Source organism: Hylobates moloch, unplaced genomic scaffold (assembly GCF_009828535.3).
Source record: "Hylobates moloch isolate HMO894 unplaced genomic scaffold, HMol_V3 SCAFFOLD_21, whole genome shotgun sequence".
Lineage (NCBI taxonomy): Eukaryota > Metazoa > Chordata > Mammalia > Primates > Hylobatidae > Hylobates > Hylobates moloch.
The window spans coordinates 17,437,599-17,450,800 of NW_026652296.1; positions in this window are offsets into that span (position 1 = coordinate 17,437,599).

The following is a 13,202-nucleotide window of genomic DNA, read 5'->3' on the forward strand; positions in this document are numbered from 1 at the left end:
TGCAAGCCTATGCAAATAAAAATTTGTATACAAGAATGTTCAGGTGGAAGTTCAAGCAAGCTACCCTCCTACAATAAACATAATACTCTTGAAAAAAAAGTATTTTTTTAGTTTGCATTGTTTGACCCAGCAGTTCTAGTTCTATAAATATATCCTGAGAAATAATCAGTAATACACCCAACGTTTATGTATGAGGATATTCATTGCAGTTGTATTTATTATGAAAAGTTTAAAAGCAATAGAAATGACCAACAATTTATACTTAGTTGAATTCAATACATTTTGATATTGAACATCTATATGATGAAAAATACAAAGTCATTCAAACTATATTGTAGAGGGAGACCTGGAGACATGTATTAGAATATAGAATCAGCTACTGTTAAGAAGACCCAATTTATAATGAAGCAAAGAAAATGAGAGTTTCTTCCTCATTCACAGTTTGGAGATGGTCAGTCCAGGGCTTGCAGTAGCTCTGCTCCATGAGGTCACTCAGGGCCCCAGTCTCTTTATATTTTGTTCCTCTGCCTTCTATCTTGTTAACAGTCTATTTTGTCATATCAGCCCTCTGTCTCATTATCAGCCTATTTTGTTATCAGTCTATGTTGTTATCAGTTTTCTTCTATTATCTTGTAGAACATGATCCAAGACAGTCCACACTTTGTCTTCACTCCCTTTAGCTGGAAGTAGCAAGAGTGGACAATGGAGGGCATATCCCTTTCCTTCAGTGCAGTACTCCCATCCCTTCCACTGGCTAGAACTTGGTCGCATGGCTACCTCTAGATGGAAAGGAGGCTGGGAAGTAGGGTTTTTTAAAAGAATTGTGGACAATCATAAAACCTTTTGATGGATTCTGTTACTAAACAGCAAATGAGCACAAATAGCAGTCTTTGATTCAGCACAGGAACATTTTTACAACATAGTAGAAAAAACAGGACCAGTTTTACATGTCTGTGTGTGCTCATAAATAGAATTCCTTTTCTTTATAAACAGGGGTTATCTTTGAGAGTTGGGATTGTGGATGATTCCAATTTCTTCTTGCTTTTATTGTGAAAAAAAATTCCCTGTTTTTTACAAATTAACATTTTTCCCCCAGTAATAAGAAAAACCTCACCATTTGTACATTAAAAAGAAGTAATTTAGGAGAGAAAGCAGTGCCTCTTGTGTGCTTGCAGCCGTCTCTCTTTCTTCTCGGATGTTTCTCTGCTAGGCCTCTTTTGTTGGTGGATCTTTTGGTTGTCATCAAAATAATAACATTGTCCAGTTTGTGGCTCAGATGTGAAAGCCCAGTGGGGGCTGTGAGTGAGTTTATTTTAGTTTGATGCTAGGAAGAAAAGCCTCAGACGTGGCTGCCAGTTCAAGGGGATAATTAAGAGTAGCTCTCCGGTTTTCTCAGGAAGGAGAAGCTTTTGCTCCAAGTTGGGGAAAGAAGGGCTATTCAACAAAGAATGGGCGCTGGAGGACAGTGCAGGAGCCAGGAAATAGGAAGTACTCAAAGAGGCCATGATTCTGATATGGCTCCAATGAGTGAAGAACACCAGGGTTCTTGGTCCTCAGGCTGGTTTAGATAAAATGACACGGACACCCGTGGAGAGTTTTTTTTTTTTTTTTGAGAGGGAGTCTCGTTGTTGCCCAGGCTGGAGTGCAGTGTCACGATCTCGGCTCACTGCAGGCTCCACCCCCCGGGGTTCACGCCATTCCGTGGAGAGGTTTTAAGTAGCAGAGAATTTAATGCGCAAGAAAGAGAAGAAGAGATGGCAGAAGGAAGAGGCTCCCCCGTACAGAGATGGGGGGTGGTGGTGGGGGATCCAAAGACAAAAAAGGAGGTACCCGCCTGCCACGGATACCAGCCAGGTATATATGCAGAATCTGGAGGAGGTGGTGTCTGATTTGCATATGGCTCAGGGGATTGGTTTGACTAGGCATGTCATTCACGTAGCCCGAGAAAAAGCTGGCCCTCCCACCCTAGCCTCTTAAGTTGCAAATGCGGGGCACCATGATGTTCTACACATGTGGGGATATGTGGGGGCAGCCATGTTGCCAGGAACATGTGGGGCAAGGGCAAGAAGACCGCTGGAGTCGCCATGTTGGGTGGACCCAGTTTCTAATGGTCTACATTTGCATATCAAAGTTTGCCAGCCTGGCTCTAAGAGCTGGGGCTTTACAAGAAACTTTTCCAGAGATGCTTTAAAAAATGAAAACTTCCCAAGGACTCTTTTTCCTCTCTATCTGCCTAAAATAATTTCTTAATAACTCCTACAACAATTCTAGGTCCTTCTGCTTCTTGGAGCCTGAGACAGTGAGGGTTTAGGCAAGCCCTGCTTCTCCCTGGGGCCTAGTTTCTTACCTGATATTCCCCAGAGTGGGGCAGTTTGACTCCTCCTCAAAGCTTTGATGGACTGGTTGTTAGCGAGGCCTTTGGTCTTAAGAGGGAGGTAGAACAGTGGAGTGGCAGCAGCACTACCAGGTGAGGGCTTCCCATGTGCTGGGCAAGGGCTTCCCACACGTGAGGTGAGTGTTTCCCACGTGCGAGGTGAGTGTTTCCCATGTGTCAGGTGAGGGCTTCCCTCATGCCACATGAGTACTTCCTGTGTGCCAGGCATCGTTCAGTTCGATGATGGCCCAGTCTAGAACTGCATTTTCCTAACTATGTGATTGTAGACAGTACTTACTGGCTCTGTGCTTGAGTTTTCTGTGAAGTGGGACAGCATAACCTCCACCTCACAGGATGGGAGGGAGGATAGTTGAGCTAAGGCCTGTAAAGTGAACAGCATGGTGCGTGGTACAGACTAAGGCACTGTATTCATTTGCTGGGGCTGCATAACAAAGTACCACAAACTGGTGGCTTAAACAACAGAAATTTGTTTTCTCAGCACCAGATGCTAGAAGTCTGAGATCAAGATATCGGCAGAGTTGGTTCCTTCTGAGAGCCATGCTGGGAAGATCTGTGTAAGCCTCTTTTCTTGACTTATAGATGGCCATCTTTTCCCGGCGTTTACACCACTTTTCTCTCTCTCTTTTTTTTTTTTTTTTTGAGACGGAGTCTGGCTGTGTCACCCAGGCTAGAGTGCAGTGGTGCAATCTTGGCTCACTGCAACTTCTGCCTCCCAGGTTCAAGTGATTCTCCTGCCTCAGCCTCCTGAGTAGCTGGGATTACAGGCACACCACGCCCAGCTAATTTTTTTGTATTATTAGTAGAGACGGGGTTTCACCATGTTGGCAAGGCTGGTCTCGAATTCCTGACCTCAGGTGATCTGCCCGCCTCGGCCTCTCAAAGTGCTGGGATTATAGGTGTGGTCCACCGCGCCCGGCCCATTTTCCTTTTATGTGTCTCTGTATCTAAATTTCCTTTTTTAAAAAATGGCACCAGTCATACTGGGTTAGGGCCCACCCTAATGGCCTCATTTTAACTTGATTACCTCTGCAAAGACCCTGTCTCCAAATATGGTCACATTCTGAGTGGGATACATCTTCAACATCAGCTCCAGGTTATGCTGCTGCTGCTGGTCCACGAAATAGCAAACCTCTGAGTAGGAAATTTTGCAGGGGGGTACACAATTCAACCCATAAAAAGCACCTATAATATCTACAGCAGAATGCTAGAAATATTGATTGCTATTATTCCCAGGGATTCTCGTGAGCTTTGACATCCATTCTGTCCCCGCCAGCTCAAGTTGCCATGGAGCTGAGTTCCTGGAAAGGGAACAGCACCATCTTTCTTGCCCAGGCCACGCTGGTAACATTGCTGTCTGTCTCCCAGGGCTCCATCCCAGACAGCTCAATGTGTCAATAATAGTCTCTGGAGTGCTGGTAGGCTTCCATTCCATAGGGCTACCCCCGTTCATCTCCTCCTTCCTGCTGAGAGCTGGAAAAATGCGTTTATTATATCCATTTATTTAGCAGTGACTTCTGTTATGCTTACTATGCACTAGGCATTATTCTAAGTGCTTTACAAATACTAACTCATTTAATCCTCCTAACAACCCTATGAGGCAGGTATTAATATTATCTCCCAGATGAGGAAACTGAGGCATAGAGAAGTTAAATAACTTGTCTGAGGTTTTATGAGCAGCTAGTGGTAGAGCTGGGATTTGAACCCAGGCAGAGTTTTGTTCTGAACAATTATACTAAGAAGCGGAAGTAATGAGGGAGGAACACAACTTTGGTGCCAGAGAAATGTTAGTTTGCATTCCAGCCAATGAGCAGTACTAGAAATTTCTATCACAGCCTGTTTCACTTGAAGCTTTCGAAGAACAAGCTTATCCCCCAGTTCTCTTGGTTGTGTTTCAGTATGCAGTTTGAGTCCTCAGCTGATGGCTGGAGTGGACATGTGACTTCAGGGTGCCTCCATCTGTTGGCTGGGACATGTGACTGGTGTGGCTAATTGGATTTCTCGCTCAGGAATTTGGCTAAGAGGCTTAAACAATGAGGATGCGGAGCTGAAACCTTTTGGTCAAGAGGCCTTGGTGGGCTGGACTGGTTGTTTTAAGATGTGTGCAAATGAGTTAGAAGGCAGAAGAGGACAGTGTGGGGGAAGGAGAACTGCCGTCACAGGTGAGGAGAATGGAGCCGGGCACAAGGAGATACAGAGATGCCTCATGCTAGAGTAGAGGTTGTCCCTGGGAGAGAGACATGCACATGCACGCAGGCACACACATGTACACACGTGTAGACACATGCACATGCACACATGAGCACACACGTGCACACACATGCACACCTGCATACGCACACACATGCACACACGCACACATGCATGCACACACAAGCATACACATACACACATGTACATACACGCACACACACGCACATGCATGCAACACGTGTGCACTGCCAGTGCTCCTCCTTTTCATTGGGCAGGTGCCCCATCCCTCAGACTGCTGTGAGTGTTGACCGCTAATGCCTTCTAGTTGTCCCTTGTCCATAGAAATCCTTGGCCTAATGGCATTCAGGCCAGATTGGTGGGTTCCCCTCCCCCAGCAAGCCGCCGCCAGTGACTGGCTGACATGGGACACAAAAGACCAGCCTCCTTATCTCAAGAGGGGACCAACTCTGTGGTGCCATTTGTACTTGAGCTCCCTGTGGCATCAGGGCGAAGTTGTTCTCCACCCAGGATGACATCCTTGCTTGGCTTCTTTCCCTTTCCTTGTCCTGTTTCCCTCTCTCCCTTCCTCCTGAGAGCCTCCATGAGTAAATTACTTGCAGAAGAATCCCCATCTCAGGGCAAGAAACAGACAGGTGCTGTCCACTTTCAGGCTCCTAGGATTTGGTCTTCTTGTGTTTCCTATCCTAGGATTCTGGGTAATCTATTTTCTTTACAACACCACCTTTTCACTTGAGTTAGCATGAGGTCTCTGTTTCCCGCAGCTGAACGAGACCTAGTTGCACGAACTTGGTAAAGTTACTCAACCATTCTCAGCCTCTCTCCATTTGGAAAATGGTGCCTATTATTCTCCTGACTTCAGCACTTGCTTTGATGACTTAATAAGAGAATGCAGAGGACAGCTTCCAGCATTGTGATTGGCTTGGAGTAGGCACTCTATTAATGAGTTCTAGTTTCTTTCACAATATTCTCTTCCTGTTTGTCTTCCTCCCTCGCTCAAGTCTATTCAGGCTGGAGAAGCATAAAGAGAAAACACGCCAGCATGCTTTATGATTTTCAAAGCACCATGGAAATGCGGGTGTTCAAAGATGTATGAGTTTGGAGTCCCAAAGACATAAGTTCAGCTCTCTGGCCTGTTGCTTCTCAAATGATAATGAACATGCGAATCACCTGGGGAGCTCGTTAACCTGTAGACTCTGATGCAGAAGGTCTGGGTGGAGCCCGAGATGCTGCCTTTGTAACGTGGCTCCAGGTGATGCTGATGCTTCCGGTCTATGAAATAGCAAATCTTTGAGTAGCAAAACTCCAGGCTCTTTTGATCGCAGAGTCACATTTTTCCTCCCCAAACAACCTACCTGAATGGCAGACGCTTCCCTTTCCATTCCACTTTGTGCATCCTATGAGATGTGGTTCCTGCCACTAAGAAGGTCTTAGTGTTTGAGATGGCTGGGAGGGCCACTGTAGAGCTAACTGTAGGGGATGTGGGAGTCTGGGGAGGGACACTTGCTACCAGCTCTCCTACCGGCTCTCTGGCACCCCTCAAGCACTGCCAGTTAATTCCCTGAGAGCTGCAAAAATGTATCAGAGAAGTGTCACTTTTCACCAGGCCAGGGGCCCTAGACTGGAATTTTTAGGGGTTCAGTTGCAGCTTTTGTGCCTAAAAGTACCTCCATCTTCACTATGCAGAGGACGTCAGGGAGGTCTCCTTGGAGGAGATGGGCTGTTGGCTATTGGTCTGTCACTCTGCACGGGTATCTCCTGATTCCTACCCATCTGCTCCTTTTAGCAAGGACCACATACCTAGACTCCCAGAGCTGCTACTCACCTGCCATCTTATCTCCTGTTGCCTGGGCTCTGACCCACGTACACTGCCTTCTGGATAAGACCATCCACACCTGAGTTCATCATGTCCCTTTGGCCATGGCCTTGGGCCTCTCAGCTCTCTACAGATTAGAGGTCCTATCCTACCTCTTATAGATCCAGGGCTTGTTTTGATGTTGTGACTATAATAAGAAAGGTTCAGGCAGTTCCAGATATGAGAAAAATATTGTGTCATTTTCATAACATTTGAAGAATTTCCTCCTTTCATTATACTCCTGGCCAATTCCCTACAAACGTTCTCCTTTCCAAACTGAGATTGGTTTTCCTTGTTCATTGCTGCCAGCAGCTGGAATAGGGCTCCTCCATCTGCTATTTTATCCTTGCCATTCTCCTTTCTTTGCCCATCTTCTCCCCTCGGGGCTTGGAGAGTAGTGATATTGTCTCAGAAAGACCACTGTTGGCCTGAGAAGTCGGGGAGGCCTCTTAGTCTGCTGGTGCATCTGAGAGTTTTCACTTACAGCTTAGAAGTAACTGGGCAGAGAACAAGGCCTTTGATCGACTAATCCCTTGTTTAACATGCCCTAAGGATCCAGGTGTTCCAGGCATGGCTCGAGGAACCGGGGATACAGCAGCAAGGAGACATGATTCCTGCCCTGACAGTCTAGCTGGGTAGGTTACACTTTCTCTATCAATGGAAGCCCTGCACGCGCGCGCGCGTGCGCGCGCACACACACACACACACACACACACACACACACAGTGGCCTTCAGCCTCGTTTTAGGTTGGTCTAACGGATTTCACTGTTTTCTCAGCAGTGAGTGGAGGAGGGATGCATCGCAGGCCTGACTGGAGTTTTTAGGGGTTTGATTGCATCTTTGGTGCCTTAAAGTACCCCCCTCCTTACTTACTATGGAAGCTGTTTGGGGGTGGTGACCTGGAGTAGGAGTTGGCCAAGCGATGGAGGATAGAATGCGGAAGAGTGTTCCTGGAGGAGGAACTTTGCTGCCCTCACTGTGGCTGGGGTACTGCCTGTAAAGGGGATGGGGCGGTGGGCAGGGAGATGGGCGGCAGAGGCAGAGCATGCAGGGCTGTGGAAAGAAAAGGTTCGGACTTTGTCTTAAGGTCAACAGGAAGCCCGTGAAGGATTTTTAGCACAGGCTGACACAATCTGATCGGTGTTTTTGAAACCCTTCCGTGGCTTCTGTGTGCAGAAGAGGCTGTTTGTAAAAGGCAAGAAAGGACGTGGAAGACCCGTTAGGAGACTGTGTGGACACCCAGGTGACAGTGAAGGCAGAGAAGAGGCCACAGAACCACAGACAGATTTTAGAATTAGTAGGATTTAGTAGTTGACTAGACGTTGGGGGAAAGAGAGGGGTCATGTAAAAGATTCTGATCTGAACAACCAGCATGGAGATGATACTTTTTTTTTTCTTTTGAGAGATGGAGTCTCACTTTGTCGCTCAGGTTGGAGTGAAGTGGTGCAATCTCAGCTCACTGCAACCTCCACCTCCTGGGTTCAAGCAGTTCTCCTGCTTTGGCCTCCCAAGTAGCTGGGATTACAGGAACGCACCACCATGCCTGGCTAATTTTTTTTTTTTTTTTTGAGATGTTGTCTCGCTCTGTCACCCAGGCTGGAGTGCAGTGGCGCGATCTGGGCTCACTGCAAGCTCTGCCTCCCGGGTTCATGCCATTCTCCTGCCTCAGCCTCTCTGAGTAGCTGGGACTACAGGCGCCCGCCACCACACCCGGCTAATTTTTTTTTGTATTTTTAGTAGAGATGGGGTTTCACCGTGGTCTCGATCTCCTGACCTCATGATCCGCCCGCCTCGGCCTCCCAAAGTGCTGGGATTACAAGCGTGAGCCACCGCGCCTGGCCAATTTTTAAAATATTTTTAGTAGAGACGGGGTTTCACCATGTTGGCCAGGCTTGTCGCGAACTCCTGACTTCAGGTGATCTGCCTGCCTTGGCCTCCCAAAGTGCTGGGATTACAGGCGTGAGCCACTGCGCCTGGCCAGATGATACTCTTTACATACAGAGAAAATGCCAAAGAAGGAGAAAGGGATTTTGGGGGTAGGAATTGATGGAGAAGTTCCTGAGTTTGTTTTGGAGTGCCTGGAAGGCACACAGATGGACAGTTGGATGTATGAGTCTAAAATTCAGGAAGGAGATTGCTCTAGACAAGTGCTGTTTGACAGGACTTTATGTAATGATGGAAATGTTCTGTATCTGCTGTCCAGTGTGACCACTGAGCACTTGAAATGAGGACAGTGGGATTGTGAAACTGAACTTTAAATTTCATTTAATTTTAATTGATTTAAATTTAAATGTAAATAGCCACATAATGACTAGAGGTTCTGTATGGGACACGGCAGCTCCACAGGGGCAGGCTCCTGGAGACCGTATTAGATAGCATAGCTATCTTTCCCTGCGACTCTCCTTAGAAAGAATTTTCCTGACTATTCTTTCCTGTTTTATTTTTTCTCTGACTTTTTTATTGTGGTAAAATATACATGACATAAAATTTATCATGTTAACTATTTTTAAGAGTACAATTCAGTGGCATTAAGTATATGTACAATGTTGTTTAACCATCGCCATTATTTCCAGAATCTTTTCATCATCTTAAATGGAAACTCTGTACCCATTAAACAATAGCTCCGCCTCCCACCAGCCCCTGGCAACCACCATTCTACTTCCTGTCTCCAAATTTGCCTAATCGAGCTGCCTCATGTGAAAAGAATCATACAATGTTTGTCCTTTTGCATCTGACTTATTTCACTTAGCATAATGTTTTAAAGATTCATCCATGCACATATCAGAATTTCATTTTTTTATGGCTAAATAATACTCGATTTTAAGTATGTAATGCATTATTCTTTTTAAGATGAAATTTAGTTAAGTTATACTGTAGGTTCATTGGTATGTGATGGAGACTCAAAATAAATGTCTCATATAATAAAGGGTCTCAACCCTGGACCCCCGGGGTACCCATAGCCTGTTAGGAACTGGGCCGCACAGCAGGAGGTGAGCAGTAGGTGAGCATGTGAGGCTTCCTCTGTATTGACAGCCACTCGCCATTGTTCACATTACCACCTGAGCTCCGCCTCCTGTCAGATCAGTGGCAGCATTAGGTTCTCATAGGAGCATGAGCCCTATTGTGAACTGTGCATGTGAGAGATCTAGGTTGTATGCTCCTTATGAGAATCTAATGCCTGATGATCTGTCACTGTCTCCCATCACCCCCAGATGGGACTGTCTAGTTGCAGGAGAACAAGCTCCAGGCTCCCACTGATTCTACATTATGGTGACTTATATAATTATATCATTATATATTACAGTGTAATAATCATAGAAATTGCCTGGACATGGTGGCTTATGCCTGTAATCCCAGCATTTAGGGAGGCTGAGGTTGATGGATCTCTTGAGGCCAGGAGTTCGAGACCACCCTGGCCGACATGGTGAAACCCACCCCATCTCTACTAAAAATAAAAAAAATTCACCAGGTGTGGTGGTGTGTGCCTATAATCCCAGCTACCTGGGTGGCTGAGGCATGAGAATCTTTGAACTCGGGAGACGGAGGTTGCAGTGAGCTAAGATTGTGCCACTGCACTGCAGCCTGGGTGACAGAGCAAAACTCTGTCTCAAAAAAAAAAAAAAAAAAGAAAGTGCACAATACATGTAATGTGCTTGAATCTCCCCAAAACAATACCCTCAACCCTGCATCCATGGAAAAATTTTTTCCCATGAAACCAGTCCCTGGTGCCAAAAAGGTTGGGGATTGCTGCTATATAAGACAGTGATTTTGCTCTTACGTGAAAGTCAAAGTGGTAGGGCAATTCTTTCTGTCTTGCTGCTCTGCCATCTTCAGGATATTGTTTTCATCTGGGTGATCCAAGTGGCCTCACTACATATCAGTGGGAAAAGAGGAAGAGAAGGGCTTTCCCAGATGATGCACACATTTAATTGGCTCATATCCCATTGGCCAGAATTTAGTCACATGACCATTCCTAGTTGCAAGGGAGCCTGGGAAATGCAGCCCTTTTTCTGGGAAAGTTGGGATTCTACTACGTAAAAGGAGGAGATAATGAATATCGGAGAGAAACTAGTATCTCTGCCCTAGATGGTATGTATTTACACCCCAGTGTGAACAATGAAGGAACAGCATAACATTTACTGAACACTTATTATGTACCTTCTGTCACCTCTCTTCCTTCATCTATAACACTTTATTTTTATCGATCATATATATATTTTTTGAGACAGAGTCTTGCTCTGTTGCCCAGGCTGGAGTGCAGTGGTGCGATCTTGGCTCACTGCAGCCTCCACCTCCCGGGTTCAAGTGATTCTCCTGCCTCAACCTCCTGAGTAGCTGGGACTATAGGCATGCGCCACCATGTCCAGCTAATTTTTGTATTTTTAGTAGAGACGAGGTTTCACCATGTTGGCCAGGATGGTCTCGATCTTCTGACCTCATGATCTGCCTGCCTCAGCCTCCCAAGGTGCTGGGATTACAGGCGTGAGCCACCGCACCTGGCCTATCAATCATATTTTTATTATTAATTCTTTTAGAACTTTTAATACAATTATTCTTCAATTAATTGATTTATTAGCTTTGAACAATATATTGTGACCCCTGCCATCCCCATTAAGAAAAACTAGGTATTCAGTGTGCTTATACCTGCCTTCTTTCCCTCTTTCCCTCCTGACTTTTATTACTTATATTATCATTTTTATACTGTTATGCCTTATAGCATTTCTGTTTTGTTCTGTATCTCTCCATGGTTCTTTAGCCTTTGTTCTACATTTAAGCATTTTCAGGGCTCACCATAAGTTCTATTAGCGTAACTTTTTCATTCAACTCTTGGAAAATTTAAAATTCTCCTCTGACAATTTCTTCAAGAAGTGCTAATGGGAATAGTATTCCTTTGCATGTTAAACAATACTAGCTATCTTTAAATTTAACTGGCATTTTGCTAGGTTATAAATCTTTGATCAGCTTTTCTTTTCCTGAAGACTTTGTAGATATTGCCTGCTGTGTTCTAGTTTTAAACATTGTTATGGAAAAGTCAGAGGCTAAACCAAATTTTTTGCACCTACAGATTACTTGGTATTTAAAAAAATTTTTTTTCTATATGTCTATTGAAACTTTTTTCCTAAAAATTTTTAGTCCAGTAACCTTATTAATTTATGTCTCAGTATAGATTCATCTGTTTTATTTTCTTCCTGGGACACAGTATGTTCTTCTAAGCTATAGATTTAAGCTTTTTGTCATTCAGAAAAGTTTTCTTAAATAGTATCTTTGAAAAATTTTAAATTCTATTTTATCTTTTTCAGGGACACCAATTATGTGTTTGTTGAATCTCCTTTGTCTCTCTTCCATATCCATCATTTTATCTCTGATATCTTTAAATTCTTTATTTACTTTTCATTTTGCTCAATTTTCTCAAGGCTGACAATTCACTGACTGTGTTTTCAGTATATCTCTTTCTTTTCTTTCTCCCAAAACAACTTTTATTTCTGCAATTGTTTTTTCATCTTCCCAAGCTCTGGAGATAATTTTTCATCTCTGCCTGTAGTCTTATTACTTTTTCCGTGAGCCCTTGTCTTTCTGCTTTAAGCTCTTGATTCATGGAGATACCTTTTTTCTCTATGTTCCCTGAATCCACAGGGAACTATTTGGTTACTATTTTTATCTGCTTGGTGTTACACATTTTTTAGTATGCATTTTTCAACTTATTATTGTATATTCCTTTCCCTCTTTTTTCTCTCAGTGTTTTCATATATTGTTACAATTTCCTTTGTGATAATTACTGAGAGCAGTTTAGATTAGAAGGTATTTGTGGAAAAAACTGTATGGAACAGGAGTCAGAGGTATGCCATGAGGCAGGCTAGAAATATCTCTTTCTGGCCCACAGTGTGATCCCAAATGAGATAAGGTTGCATGTTTGAACATACGTGTGTGTGTGTGTGTGTGTGTGTGTGTGTCTTAGCTTTTACTTCCCTTCAGAAATGATGGTATTGTTTATTACCCAGAATTTCTTTCTCCTGGTTCTTGTGAAATTGTCTGCTTATTTCCTTATTCAGACTTACTTGTTCTGCCCTTTCCTGGTGTTGATCAGGCTTTAGGAAACTCTTCAAAGACATTCTGCTCATTGCAATCTTACTAGTTCAAACAGGAGGTCACTGGTTTTCCCCCAAGGTGTGCATCCCATTTTGGAGAGTGCTGTGTTCTGCTAGATCTGCCTGCGATTGGCTGTGGCAGTGAAGTAGGAGACTGGCTGGACTTATTTTCTGGTCATAACCCTGCTGACCAAAACAGGATCTAGTCTGGACAGGATAAAGTGAAGAAACTGGCAGAAACCAGCAGAAGATGAGGAGGGCAATCCCTGGCCACTATCACTGCTCGTTAGTATGAGACAGCATCATCACAGTTTACAAATGCCATGACAACAACCTAGTAGTTACCACCCCTTTCTATGGCAGTGACTCAGAAGTTACTGCCCCTTCCTAGAAAGTTCTAAATAACCCACCCCTCAATTTGCATATAACTGAAAGTGGTAATAAGTGAGTATAAATACAGTTGTAAAGAGCCCATACCTTGCCAACTCTGGGAGCACTACCTAGAGTTAGCCCTGCTCTACAAGGAGCAGTACTGTTCAATAAAAGATTGCTGTAAAACGTCACCAGCTCACCCTTGAATTCTTTACTGGGTGAAGCCAAGGATCTTCTCAAGCTAATCCCCACGTTTGGGGCTCACCTGCCTTTCATCAGCAGGTG